At 47.9% G+C, this 15,376-nt stretch overlaps 1 long non-coding RNA gene across 1 annotated transcript; it reads right to left on the minus strand.

Moving 5' to 3' along the window:
* Positions 1 to 13,604: 13,604 nt before the first annotated feature.
* On the minus strand, positions 13,605 to 14,656 carry LOC132390079 (uncharacterized). Its single transcript, XR_009510774.1, has 2 exons — positions 14,493 to 14,656; positions 13,605 to 14,328 (listed from the first exon to the last, which is right to left on the minus strand). It is a non-coding gene; the product is annotated as an uncharacterized LOC132390079 (long non-coding RNA).
* Positions 14,657 to 15,376: the final 720 nt, after the last annotated feature.

The raw sequence follows: 15,376 nt of genomic DNA on the forward strand, positions 1-15,376 counted from the left end.
TTGTGCTGAGGTATGGATAACTTGACAAGAATTTGCAAAATCTCAAAGACGAAGAAACGACGATTGGAGAAGTCAGTGACTGTTGTGAAACTCTCTCAGGCTCACCGCTCGGTTTCATGATTGTTATTGTCCGTTTCTAGCATCCGTAGACTTATCACCATAAACCAATGCTGTAACGTCACAGGACCGCGTATTGTCTCGGAATACAAATACACATATAAAGTAATATTTGTTAGTACATTTACGTAACGCAGTAAAAAAAAGCCTTAAACGAAAATGTCACCCTGGTTTATGAAGTTGTTTAACACATGAACACCCTGAATCTAATTCATTGCAATAGACGCAAAAAGCTGGAAGAACTGGTCAATCCAAGCATTATCCATGAAACGAATAAACAGTCGACCTTCTTGGCCAAGACCCTTCATATTAATTAACATCCTGTCGAGCACCTCAGCTCCATCGGGAAAACCGGAATTTCCAAGCGGCCAATCATTGCAACTAATATCCTCAGTCTTGGTCCGTATTATCTCTCCATGGCCTCCTCTTCTACCACTATGAAGCCAGTCTTAGGCTGGAGAATTAACACCGTACATTCCGTCTTGTTAACCTCTGAGCTTATGGTAAGGACATGGATATATTTATGTTGCGGTATATACTGTACCCTTCCACTTTTCTGCTTGCTCACTGTTATCTCCGACTCTTCTCCTCGTTTGCCTGTCGACACCACTGCCCCTCTTTCCCTTCCCTAATGATCCAATCTGCTCACTCCTCTCTCCTATCAGATTCCTTCTTTACCAACCCTATGCCTTTTTCAGTTATCACCCGCCGCCACTTCTTTCGCCCGTCCCACAATCTACGCACCTTTCTTCACCCATCAACTTATAGCTTGCCCTGTTCCCCCTCCTCGCAAACTCCTTATTCTGATATACTCTCCCTTTCATTCCACCCCAAAACTCCGACTCTTTATTCATTTCGGTAGATTCTGCCCGAGCTGCTGATTTCCTACAACATTTTGTATGCGCATCAAATTGATGAAGCCCCCAACATAGTAAACCATCTCCCGTCAGGGTTCGCACCGGTATGAAGCAAAATAATTGAATGTCCGTGCACTTAACCCTCGGATTGGTGCAAATGCTTTAACCGGAAGAGTATCTGCATTCATTACGTTTGTACCAACAATGACAATTGTTTTGCAGATGCGCTGAATTGGTAGCGTTGTTGAAAGTGAGGTAGGTAATCGTGTTGACTTAGTTGACAATCTGACCTGCACCGTCACTGTAAATATCACTCAACATTGCATATTCTCTTAATTTTCCTGACGTGCTATCTCGGCGTACTTATATATTGAATGGTCCAGACTGAATGGCTCTAAAGATGAACTTTCACTGAATCCAGATACTGGTTGCAGCAATAAGCCAATGGGATGTCGGTTATCGGATTACATTCATTCGGTGGATAGTGAATGGCAGATAGGGGTTAATTTTAAAGTACGTGGTGACGACCCTCCATGGAAGAGTCGGGCTGGGCAATGAGTGACTGGATTCTCGAGACGGCTGATATGGAGACGGACAAGGAACCGGAAGTTCAACATTAGTGCAAGTGGGGATGCGGATTCATAATGTTATTTTCTATACGGTCCGCTTTTACTGACGGAAAGTGATGATTCGATAATATTTCATATTAGTTTGAATCGGATCCTCTCAACTATAACGGTCCAGATTGTGATCAGGTTGGAGCCGATTCAAAGGGGGTCAATGAGGAAGACAGAACATTTCAGAGATCCGCCGCAAATCTGCCATTGTCTCCTTGAGGCGGAGGAGAAACAATTGCTTCACCCAGGGGTTTAAAAATATTAGCTGCCTACACATGTTCAGTATTGAAAACATTCATTTCTCCAGACCAGGGAGGGGGGAGGAGAGAGAGAGAGAGAGAGAGAGAGAGAGAGAGAGAGAGAGAGAGAGAGAGAGAGAGAGAGAGAGAGAGAGAGAGAGAGAGAGAGAGAGAGAGAGAGAGAGAGAGAGAGAGAGAGAGAGAGAGAGAGAGAGAGAGAGAGGAGAGAGAGAGAGAGAGAGAGAGAGAGAGAGAGAGAGAGAGAGAGAGAGAGAGAGAGAGAGAGAGAGAGAGAGAGCCAGACACCCCTTTCCGAATTGCGGTCAACCACTTCTACGGTGGCTGTTCTCCACAGAGTTGTCGCTGCCAGTACACCTGACACCTTCCATTCCGATCCTTTTGCTTGTCAGATCAATCTGTTATGTTCTGCTTCCATGGACGCAATCTAATTTGACTGACCGTTGTCAGCTTCTCACCGGATCTGACCCAAGGCTACAAACAGTATTGTCACATGGCTCTTTCCCCCATACTTGAGGTCCAGGTAAGTTATTGTTTTGCTTTCCAACTCAGATTGGTTCAGACCAAACTGGAAGCTAGCCAAACACCTGATCGAAGTGACCAGATCACATGATTCTCCTTCCATTACCCTGCTATGCATCAGTGGTTTATCTGAAGAGGGTCTCAGGATTAGAACATTTAAAAACCGCATGATGTTCACGTTTAGTTGCTGTGCTCCGATCAACAACCAATTCATCAAATGGAGACCGCAAGCACAGTCTCAAAATGGAAGCCTCCATTCCTGCGACCACATGGCAGAACAAGGACTTTTTCTTTGTTTACGGCCACTGCCCTTGCAGGTTACAGTTCCTGTGGGCAGCGTATCTACATGTCTATCCGGCAGTCTGTATGGCTGCCTAGCTGTCCGTCCGCCTGTCTCCCACCTGCTTTGTACATTGCGACCTTGATCCAATTGATTTCAGAAGGAGATGGTACTTCTTTGTTCTCAATCTTCAGTAAACGGAAGAGAACAGTCGATGAACAAATGGCCTAATTCTGCTCCGATGTCTTATGTTCCTCTGGCCCAAGATGGATGTGCTCTGAGATGGTTACGAAGTGGGTTTACCCATCGTAGAACATTTCAAGGGCAATTTCAAAGGCAAACTGGATTTAGTGACCCGTTACCCGGCGAATCGGCAGAGTGCAATCTATTGCCTGGGCTCTCAATTTTTGTCTCCATTGATGATATATTGCCAGGCGGGCATGGACTAGAAAACGTAAGTGAAGGTTGACGGGATCAGGCTGAGTATAGAGAGAGGACAATCAGCTCAGATCAAATTCTCACCCTGAAAATGGTGCCGTTGACATGCAATGGAATGATGTAAAAAGCGAATGATTCTAGACTGGATAAAGATTAACATCAAGCGCACTGCACCCCACAACGTTGGAAGGACTACACAAGATCCTGAGACTACTGTGTTACTTGACTTGAAGGCCCCAGTAATGTTCGTCCTACCAGAGAGACTATAATTACTCGGAAGTTGACAGTGACAACCTGAATTGCAGTCGCGAACGGAAAAACCTTGACTGACGCACGGTTTATTTTGAATTTGAATAACATTGAATATTATTATTAAATCATTCTCTCTCGCTCTCTCTCTTTATCTCTGAATTTTCTAGTTTATCATCTTGAACGTGTTGGTCTTTTATACGTATGTTTGATGTGTGTGTTTGAGTGTGTGTGTGTGTGTGTGTGTGTGTGTGTGTGTGTGTGTGTGTGCGTGTGTGTGTGTGTGTTTGTGTATGTGTGTGTGTATGTGTGTGTGTGTGTATGTGTCTGTTAACCACTTGGTCCTGCATTGCCACAAGAATCCCTTTGTTTCTGGGAGGTCTCCAAATGTTACCTAGGCGTCCAACGGTTCCCTGTTTAAATCTAGTCTGCTCAGGAGTCTTCCATCATGGGACATGCTTTTCTATTAGATAACTTTTTCTTCAATGGACATAATTACTTCTTTTCTCCTGAATTATGCTCTCCTTTCAGTTCAGTGGTTTGAACTTTCTTATCCGAATTGCCTGTGATCGCGTCGAATGCTGAATACTGTTTTCGTTAATGAAAATATATTGTCGGAAGTTTTATCTGACTAGATGTGTCTTCAGTAAATGTTTAATGTATTTTATTCCTCGTCCTCCTTCTATACTAGATACTGTTATCCTAAGCGATTTCGAATATACATTTTCACCTAAAATTTGCCATTTCAAATTTTACTTTTTTAAATTTCCAGATCGGTTGCGGATCAAGTAATCATGACAAAAGAATGCGTTAACATGGGTGCAGTGAAGTATATTGCCTTTCTTGTATGTTTACTGTTGAGCTGCGTTTAACAGATTTTCTGAAGCCTTCAAGCCAATTCTTTCAAAAGGCTGTCCTTTATGAACCTATGATTTATTTTCATTTGATTGTTGATCTGCCAGATACTTACATGTCATATTCTTCCATCGGTTGTATTGTATCCCGCTGCTCTGTCTTATATCTATTAGCTCTGTTGCAACTTCCTTTATGTTAAGTGCTCGACACTCATACAGTCCAAAATTCATATGTATAACGTACGAAAATAGTTCTGCCATTTTAATTAATTCTTTTCGCATCACTGCTGAAGAGGCAAATTATTTCAAATCAAACATGTAAAGAAGGGGAGTTAAAGTATAATCGATTTCATTGTTTCTGAATTGATGTCCATTTTCGTCCGATTCAGTAAATTAGATTGCGGATGCATAATTTGACAGACCCTTAGTGGATTTACACATTCGGCCCGGGGGGGAAAAACACCTCGGTTTATTTTGATAACGGTAGCTGCTCTATTTTGTTTGTTAGATACAGTAATTACACTACTCTAATGCTTCATCACATGTTGATGAAATTTCACAAGAAATGGGTGCAGTTTATATATTTTAAGAGCGTCTATTCACCATGAGTGCAGGACAAGTCAAATGCCTTATGGGAGTCAATATAGCAAAAGGAAAGTCTTCTGATTTTACGCCGGACATGACTTAGAAATAAGGAATCAACTACAGTTTATTCTTTACATCCTTTCGCACGATTACTGCATCCTTTATGCCGTTCTGAGCAGTGATCAGTTGCGAGATGCATCATGTCACATTTCTATATAGAGAGTAGCTAGTAAACCAGTAATATCGAGCAACTGATACATCATTTGTGATTTCTCTTTTCGGTTGCATGCATCTTTTATTATCTGCGTTGGCTGAGCAGTCAGTGTCCAGCGCTGGAACCGGCGGAAATGGGAACTTCTGAGCAGTCAGTGTCCAGCGCTGGAACCTGTGGAAACGGGAGACGTCTGAGCAGTCAGTGTCCAGCGCTGGAAAATGCGGAAATGGGAACGTCTGAGCAGTCAGTGTCCAGCGCTGGAACCTGCGGAAATGGGAACGTCTGAGCAGTCAGTGTCCAGCGCTGGAACCTGTGGAAATGGTAACGTCTGAGCAGTCAGTGTCCAGCGCTGGAACCTGCGGAAATGAGAGGCGTCTGAGCAGTCAGTGTCCAGCGCTGGAACCTGCGGAAATGGGAATGTCTGAGCAGTCAGTGTCCAGCGCTGGAACCTGCGGAAATGGGAACGTCTGAGCAGTCAGTGTCCAGCGCTGGAACCTGCGGAAATGGAAATGTCTGAGCAGTCAGTATCCAACGCTGGAAACTGCGGAAATGGAAATGTCTGAGCAGTCAGTATCCAACGCTGGAAACTGCGGAAATGGGAGGCGTCTGCGCAGTCAGTATCCAACGCTGGAAACTGCGGAAATGGGAGGCGTCTGCGCAGTCTGTGTCCAGCGCTGGAAAATGCGGAAATGGGAGGCATCTGATCAGTCAGTGTCCAGCGCTGAAACCTGCGGAAATGGGAACGTCTGAGCAGTCAGTGTCAAGCGCTGGAACCTGCGGAAATGAGATGCGTCTGAGCAGTCAGTGTCCAGCGCTGGAACCTGCGGGAATGGGAGGCGACTGAGCAGTGAGTGTCCAGCGCTGGAACCTGCGGAAATGAGATGCGTCTGAGCAGTCAGTGTCCAGCGCTGTAAACTGCGGGAATGGGAACGTCTGAGCAGTCAGTGTCCAGAACTGGAACCTGCGGAAATGGGAATGTCTGAGCAGTCAGTGTCCAGCGCTGGAATCTGCGGAAATGGGAGGCGTCTGAGCCGTCGCGGCGACGTTTCAACGAAACAGTGGTGACCCTGGTGGGATTAATGCCATTACGTGTATGTTTGACAATTTATTTTAAGGCTGTAAGCTTCTCTTTCGACCAAAGTAACAGAGAGTCAGACGGCAGGAAAAGTGATATATATTGGGCTCAGTGTTAGTGACGGTAGATACTGCGGACATCGTATCAATGGCGACAGACATTACGAGATGATATCAGATCAAATGAACAAAGAGAAGTCTCTATCAGTAACAGAATATTAAGCGTGTCATCCATAGCGAAGAGTGAATGGAGAATCACGTCCACCGGGGACAATTGATGACGGGTCAAATCCTCCAAGAGCAATGGAGTTAGGGATACACAACCGGGAGACAAAGATGGCTCGTTACCCCACCGAGTTCAATGGATGGAGGTGTAACTTTCATCGGCAACAATAGATGTCCGGTCACTCCACCTTTCCACAGGGATCCATGACTTTGGTTCATCCCCAGCGGGTACAGTTGACGGTTGGTCAGCCCGGCGTTTTCAATGGATTGCGTGTCACTCACACAAAGAGCAATGAATGGAGGTTCAACACCACACGGGTCAATGACTGAGGCTTCACTACCACCGGCAACAATGAATGGAGGTTCAACACCACACGGGTCAATGACTGAGGCTTCACTACCACCGGGAACAATGAATGGAGGTTCAACACCACACGGGTCAATGACTGATGTTTCACTACAACCGGGAACAACGAATGGAGGGTCAACATCACACAGATCAATGGCTGAGGCTTCACTACCACCCGGAACAATGAATGGAGGTTCAACACCACACGGGTCAATGGCTGAGAGTTCACTACCACCGGGAACAATGAATGGAGGTTCAGCACCACACGGGTCAATGGCTGAGGCTTCACTACGACCCGGAACAATGAATCGAGGTTAAACACCACACGGGTCAATAGGTGAGGGTTCACTACCACCGGGAACAATGAATGGAGGGTCAAAACCACACGGGTCAATGGATGATGCTTCACTACCACCCGGAACAATGAATGGAGATTCAACATCACACTGGTCAATGGTTAAGGGTTCACTACCACCGGGAACAATGAATGGGGGATCAACACCACACTGGTCAATGACTGAGGCTCCACTACCACCGGCAACAACAAATGGAGGTTCCGCGCAAATGCAATGGACGGGTAATGGTCACCCCTACAATAGATGAGGGTCAACCATCTGGTACAAGGGCTGCTTGGCCATATTTAACGGGGAAAATGGATGAAGGGCACCATCTTCAGATATATTAGGTATCAGGGAATTGCTGTAATCTGTAACACTGCTTGGTAATATACTTTATTTTTTTCAAGAGTTTGAAGAGATTTGGCACGTCCAAAAGTACAATCAGAAACTTCTATAATGATACCGTTGAGTGTATTCTGACAGGCTACATCACTGTCTTGTATGGGGGAGCGGTTGCTGCTGCACAGTACCGAAAGAATTTGCAGAATGTAGTAAATCTAGTCAGCTCCATCCTGGGCACGAGCCTACAAAATAACCGGGATGTCTTTAGGGAACTCTGTCTCAGAATGGAAGAATCCATTTTTAAAGACATCCAGCACCCAAGGAATGTCCGATTCTCACTGTTACCATCAGGTAGGAGGTACAAAAGCCTGAAGGCACAGACTCAGCGATTCAGCAACAGCAATCTGCCCCTCTGCTACCTGATTCCTAAATGGACATCGAAGGTTTGGACACGACCTCGCTTTTTTAATATACAGTATTTCTGCTTTTGCACACGTAAACATCTATTCTATATGTAATTGATATACGTTTATTTACTATGCTTTTTCCTGCATTATTATTATTATATTTTCTCTCTCTGCTAAATTATGTTATTGTATTGAACTGCTGCTGCTAAGCTAATAAATTTCACGTCACATGCCGGTGATAATAAACCTGATTCTGATCCTGATTCTATTGTTTTCAACTGTTGGCGGAGAGTCACCGTATGTGGGTACTGAGGAGAAAGTGGAACCTGCCCATTGTCACTGAGAGGACAGGGTCGCCGACAGAGGGCAGTGTGGGGGGAGGGTCACTGATCCCGGAGATTGCAGGATGATGTCATTCACCCGACACTTTGACCTCGGGAATGAGAATTCCGTCACCGATGGGAGATGGATATACAGCGTCACGTTCCCAGACGTGCGATTGAAGGAGAGTGACAACGCGTACTGTATGGACACCGTAGCTGTATTGTCTGTCGATATTCAGCCAGCTACGTCACCTTAGGGAAGATTGGGTAGAAGTCGGGAGCAGCGAGGCTGACGGTGAGCAGGTTTGTGCTTCGTTAGGGGGTTGCTCTGTTAATGAACAGGAGTACTGAAATGAACCGATATTTCACCGCGCTATTCACCGGCTCTCGAAATCTGGACTGAGTGGCGGCATAAATGAATGTGTTCGTGCAGCAGCTGAAATTCCTCAGCAAATATCCGGCATAGGCGGAAATAATTTCCAAGTCATTCCCCTGTGTTCCTATCCCTGTGATGTGATGGTTGATAAATACTGCAACATTCGTCAGCCACAGGAGGATGAAGCTGCCAGAGAGGGTGAAGAGCAAAACCACAGACCCTCTTCCGGCTTTCCATCTCCGGGTCACTGCTGTTTCCCCCCTTGCTCTGACCCCTCAGACCACTACGGACCCGACTGGCCACTAAAATGTGCCTGACCGTCAGAGCGTTCAGCAGCAGAATTACGCCGAATGGGAGGAACGGAGTCAAAACGATGTCAAACCAGTCATACGCCACCCACGCCGGTTCAGTGAAGTAACTTAGCTTCGGATAACAGAACCATGGTACATCGTTAATGATCTCTCGGTAAGTGAAGTAGAGTGGGCCGTTTTTCAGACGGAACAGACCGCTAGATGGCGCTAGAACCACGGCCGCCGTTCTCCCCGTGCAGTACCTTGTTTTCAGTTTCTGACAGCAAATGGCGACAAACCGATCGAAGGTGAAAGTGACGGTGAACCAGACGGAACAGTTCACGGCAATGCGGGACAGGACACGGATAACAGTGCACGCAGAGGGGACGTTCAGGAAATAAACGGGAAAATAATGATAACTGAGTTGATACAAAACGGCCTCAGTGATAATGACCAGTAGATCCGCCGCTGCCATGGCCACCAGGTACCGCGCATTAGGGTACCTAATGATTGATGACAATCGCCACTAAATTCACTGGAGAAAGAGAACGAAATGACATAAACATTATGATTCGCAATCAGGCACCTCCAACTTAATCGCTTTCCGCTATCTATCAAAGGTAAGACTGAGTTGCTGTTAAACTCAGATTCACTGCTATCGGATTCCAATGATTCGCCACGCACGAGCGGTAAAGAATGTCATCTGATATTCGTCGTGAACAGAGTATTCATTCTTCCGAAATTTTGCCTCCTCGGCCTCGACGGCACGGTACAGGATACATATTCCCTGCACCCAGACTGTCAATCATAAAAAATCTACAGCGCATTTCTGGCCCTTCGGCCCACAATGTTGTGCCGACCATGTGAACTCTGATAGAGATTATCTGCAATATTTGCAAATCATTCATCTTGCTCGGTGTGAATGAATGCACAGGTCATTGCCTCATAATGTCGAGACGAAGTTGGAGTAGGAAAACATGACTCTGACAGGGGGATAGAAGTTACTTGCTGAGAATATCAACTGACCATCTCTGAATCTGACTGGTTCCCCTGTTTGTCCATGAACAGTGAACAGTGTTACAGGTGACCTGAGAATGGCACACGAGAAATTTCCAATATATTATGCAAATCGCTATTATGGTAGCACTTCGCTTTTAATTTTCCCCAGTCATTACATTTATCCACTTGATTTATTTAATTACCATGAATATTCGCACACATCGAGATTCACTAAATGGCACTGGATCATCCCGGCGTCCTCATAATTCTCCACATCTCCTAATGTCACATCGCCAGGAACGCCAGTAAAAATAAAGCCCACCCCCATAGTTCTTTACATCGACCAATTTCATCTCGCCGTGAACGACCGAAAAAAATATACGCCCGGTCCCGACCTAATCGACATAATCGATCCAGTCTATATCATGACAGATGGGGTTCCATTTTGTCCTGTACAGCACATTTGATTGGCTGCTACCCTAAAAAGGAACAATTTATTGCCAACATCTGTATTTTTTGTCTGACAACGATTGTTGAAATGCAAACTCGCAGGTCACTGTCTTTTACACGAGGGAAATTATCCGAGATAATACTTATAATTTCCAACTTTATAGGGAATTAGCGAAACGTTCCTGTTATTGCTAATGGACTAGATAGTTCAGAGAAATGGGGCAGAAAAGGAATAAAAGGATGGGGAGAGGGGTGGAGAGAGGAGGATAGGGTGGGGGAGAGAGTAGGGGGACGAGATGGAGAGAGTAGAGGGGACACGGAGGGAGAGAAGTGACTGATGGAGAGAAAGGCTGAGGGTGTGGGCATTGGGACATCTCCTCACCTCTTTATCCCCCACCCTTCCTCAACCTGACCCCTCCCTCTCCCCAACCCTTCAGAAAGTTGTGATGAACGATCTGAGGCTCGGCCCGAAAGAAAAATCAAGGCGGGATTTTGGATACGGAAGGGGGAAGGAGGGTAACGGTGTTAGCCACATTCCTCCCCGTGGGAACCCCCCAGTTCCAGCGCCCTTGTTACGAGTTGCCCTCTCCCACCCTTGACATCCCGTCACTCCTGAAACTCTCAGCACTCTGTCCCCTCGCTCTCCCTTCTATCACCGCCCACCTTACCATGGTAGGCTGCCAATTTGTGATGGTTACCATTGACGACCGCTCTCCCAGCATCGTAGAATGGGGCAAACCCTTTTCCTCACCTTCCACTCACTTCCCTACCTGTTCAGTCAATCTCAACTCCTCATCCCTCCCCTCCTTTCCCTCCCTCCTCGTTGTCCCGACTCTCCATTTAACCATCTGCCGACAGCTGTTTTGTGACAGTGCGAGACCTGCTCTCCCACTTACTCCACCACGAAGTGTGTCACTCCCTCACACTCACCATCTTGTCACCCTCCTTCCCATCCCATCACTCGCAAAACCATCCCTCTCTCCCCTCGCTCTCCTCTCCCCAGCAGCTCGATGCTCTGCATCGTATGCCGGTTGGGGCTGCCATTTTGCGATGCCAATCTCCAATTCTCCTCATCGCCCTTTCTCTCTCTCTCTCTGTTACCCAGTGATTTAAAACATATGCACAACGCCCAAGACGATATAAAACACAAATTAAAATACTGTTATTACAATCAATAACACACTCGATCCCAGGATTGAATCCATGGGCACCGCATGTTCCTTCGCCATAGATTCTGTGTGTGACAATGGCCATTGTAAGTCAGTGTCTCACTCCATCCCTGGCGGCCACATTAACCAAGGATTCGCTGATTTTGAATCACCGCGACCGTCCCTTTCTTGCGCTCACTTCTACCAAAGCCGTCACTCCCTCCTCAACGGCCATTTCAAGTGAAGCGTCGGACTTCCCACCTCCCAAGTTCCGGGAGTCTCCCACATATTGACAGCGGCTCCCTGACGCGCGCAAATTATAAACGATATCCCGGAAATCGATTTCTTGAGAACGATCGAGAGAGGGACAGGGAGAGAGAGGGAGAGAGAAAGAAATAGAGACAGACAGAAAGAGAGAGAGAGAGAGAGAGAGAGAGAGAGAGAGAGAGAGAGAGAGAGAGAGAGAGAGAGAGAGAGAGAGACAGACAGAGAGAGAGAGAGAGAGAGAGAGACAGACAGACAGAGACAGACAGAGAGAGAGAGAGAGAGAGAGAGAGAATGAGAGAGAGAGAGAGAGAGAGAGAGAGAGACAGAGAGACAGAGAGAGAGGGAGGGAGGGAGACAGAGAGAGAGAGAGCGGGAGTGGAAGATTATTCCAAAAAACAATATAAAACGTACTTCAACCCAGACTCCAGACTACACTGAAGTGTACCCCTGGTACCCCTGCCTACTAGGGGTAAAAAATACTGACAGTGCTGTTCGCTGCACTGTTTGCAACAGTGACTTTTCAATTGCCCATGGGGGGTTAAATCACTGCTGAGGTGAGTTTAACGGGAGTCATTCGTTCATCAGCACAGCTAACGCTATTTAAACTAGTTGGCTGGCCGCTAAGGAGCTACTCTACAGCAGACATCCCACCTCTCCCGGGAGTCCCGGGAGTCTCCCGCAAATTGATGGTGTCTGCTTCCCTGAAATGAGATTTTGCAGGGTGGGATTAATTGAGAGATGGAATGGTGCAGACGGAGCTTCATGTGTGTTTGGCATTGCAAGTGTGTGATGGGACGGTGTGGAGGGAGATTCACTCTGTGTCTGATCCCGGGAGTGTGTGATGGGACGTTGTAGAGGGAGCTACATTTTGTGTCTGACCCCGGGTGTGTGTGATAGGACGGTGTGGAGGGAGATTCACGCTGTGTCTGACCCCGGGAGGGGTGATGGGACGGTGTGGAGGGAGCTTCATTCTTTGTCTGACCCCGGGGAGTGTGTGATGGGAAGGTGTGGCGGGAGATTTACACTGTGTCTGACCCCGGGAGGGGTGATGGGACGGTGTGGAGGAGCTTCATTCTGTGTCTGACCCCGGGGAGTGTGTGATGGGACGGTGTGGAAGGAGATTCACACTGTGTCTGACCCCGGGAGCGTGTGATGGGACGGTGTGGAGGGAGATTCACTCTGTGTCTGACCCCGGGTGTGTGTGATGGGACGGTGTGGAGGGAGATTCACTCTGTGTCTGACCCCGGGAGGGGTGAAGGTGTGGAGGGAGCTTCATTCTTTGTCTGACCCCGGGGAGTGTGTGATGGGAAGGTGTGGCGGGAGATTTACACTGTGTCTGACACCGGGAGGGGTGATGCGACTGTGTGGAGGGAGCTTCATTCTGTCTCTGACCCCGGGGAGTGTGTGATGGAACGGTGTGGAGGGAGATTCACACTGTGTCTGACCCCGGGAGTGTGTGATAGGACGGTGTGGAAGGAGATTCACACTGTGTCTGACCCCGGGAGGTGTGTGATGGAATGGAGAGGAGGGAGATTCAAACTGTCTGACCCCAGGAGTGGTGATGGGACGGTGCGGAGGGAAATTCACTCTGTGTCTGACCCCGGGAGTGTGTGATGGGACTGTGTGGAGGGTGCTTCATTCTGTGTCTGACCCCGGGGAGTGTGTGATGGGATGGTGTGGAGGGAGATTCAAACTGTGTCTGACCCCGGGAGTGTGGACGGGTCGGTGAGGAGGGAAATTCATTGCGCGTCTGTCGCCGGTTTTCCATCCCCCATTCCTCTCGGACTCGGGACCTCAGTGGATTCACGTCGATTTCAAATGCGGGGGATAGGCGGAGGTCAGTTAGCCAGGAAGGGGCTTTGGTGGAGGTGAGATCCTGGGCACCTAGACTCTGTCAGTCCGACCTCCCTCAGCCTGGAGCTGAGACGCTACTGTGTCAGTGTGAAGAGATGCGACCCACTGTTGCAGTTCACAGGCTGCGGGGGCAGCAGAAACCTCAAATAGATTCGAGTCCGGGACCAGGACGGGAAGTTAGAGCGGTTTCTTGATTTCATCATGACAAATGTAAATTAAACAGTGTGTGAGCTGCTGACGTGCGGGAATAAATAAGCTGCTCCCGACTCTCTCACAGTCACACACAATTAACTGACCGGCGACAATAATCAGTCCCGTTTCTCACCGTCACTCTGCATCGGGGAACCGATGATTATAAGATCACACTTCCGGGCCGTGTCCGGCATCGCTGCAGATCCAGGGTCACTGCCGAGGGATTTGTCAATTTAACATCTTTATATAGGTCAGGCTGCCGAATGCACCGTCCTCGGCAAAGGGAGCAAAAGGATTCTGTCCTGGGACGATCCCACCCCGGGACACAGGAGTCCCAGACTCTTCCTGTCTGTGTAATGCCCCAGGGTGTCACCTGGAAGTATCGTGCACGCACAACCGGCGGAAGCTGCGCCGCAGGGCAACAGATGTAAATACATCACTGCGGTACGGCTTCCGATGTCACTGAGCTCGAGACTGGAGTCGGTTACGTTAAAACCGTTGGGAATTACCCCCGGCGCGCGGCCATTAAAGGTAAGGGCGGGAGTTAAAGGGGAGGGCGGGTAATCGGCCAACATGTCCCCATCCCGCGGGCGGGGATGTTCACACATTCAGATGTTCATACGGTCACTCTCAGTCCGGATCTGACTCCCTGCAGAGGTCCCAGTTCCATCTTCCCGGTGTCACTGAACTGATTCCTCCCCAGCCTGAAACATTTGGAAGAATAAAGATAAAATAAACAGATTACACAACAGTGTTAGTAACAGGCGTCCTGGGTTAATGTTTCAACGACACTCGCAGACAAATATCACCAGAAAACCCGAGGATCCGCTGATATTTTATCACATTGAGCATTAACACAAACACTCACCAGATCCGTTCCAGACTTGGGAGGGTCAGTATGAGGTGGCGGAAAGTGGGGACAGATCAGTCTGTCAGCGAGTTCGATCCCAGGTCCAGCTCCGTCAGTGATGGTGTTGTACTGATAGCGGAGATGAGATCCTCGGCCCCAGAATCTGTGAGACTGACCTCCATCAGCCTGGAGATGAGACAGAGTGAGGGTGAAGGACACAGAGAGACAGGAGACGGTACAAATCCCCAGTGTTTATCAGTAACACAATTACTGATCACATTAATGTTCAGTGTCAGACACCCAGTGACTGTAAACACAATCTCCCACAGTCTGGAGATGAGAGAGAGTGAGGGTGAAGGACACAGAGAGGCAGGAGACGGTACAAATCCCCAGTGTTTATCAGTAACACAATTACTGATTTTTTTCCTTCAGCACGACTGTGCAAGTCGGCCAGTGAGAAGAGTATAAAAGGAAGACAGATTTACAGAGCGAGCGTCAGAGGAGCGGGAGACAGAGTAGGAAGGCTTTGGCTCAACGGGGCTTCGGCGATAAAGGGTCGAGGCGAGGTAGGTTATCTGTTTACAATACAGACAGAGAGTATGTGTGTGAGGCTGGTTTTCTGTGCTCGGTGTCAGATGTGGCAGATCCTGGATACTCTCAGCCTCCTGGACGGCAACATCTGCACCCGGTGTGTCGAGCTGCAGCTCCTTAGGGACCGAGTTAGGGAACTGGAGATGCAGCTCGATGACCTTGGTCTGGTCGGAGAGCGAGGAGGTGATAGAGAGGAGTTGCAGGCAGGTGGTCACATCGGGGCCACGGGAGACTGAGGAAGTGGATGTCAGTCAGGAGAAGGAAGGGCAAGAAGCAGGTACTAGAGAGTACTCCTTTGGCTATCTCCTCCT

The sequence above is a fragment of the Hypanus sabinus genome, unplaced genomic scaffold (genome assembly GCF_030144855.1).
Source record: "Hypanus sabinus isolate sHypSab1 unplaced genomic scaffold, sHypSab1.hap1 scaffold_759, whole genome shotgun sequence".
NCBI lineage: Eukaryota > Metazoa > Chordata > Chondrichthyes > Myliobatiformes > Dasyatidae > Hypanus > Hypanus sabinus.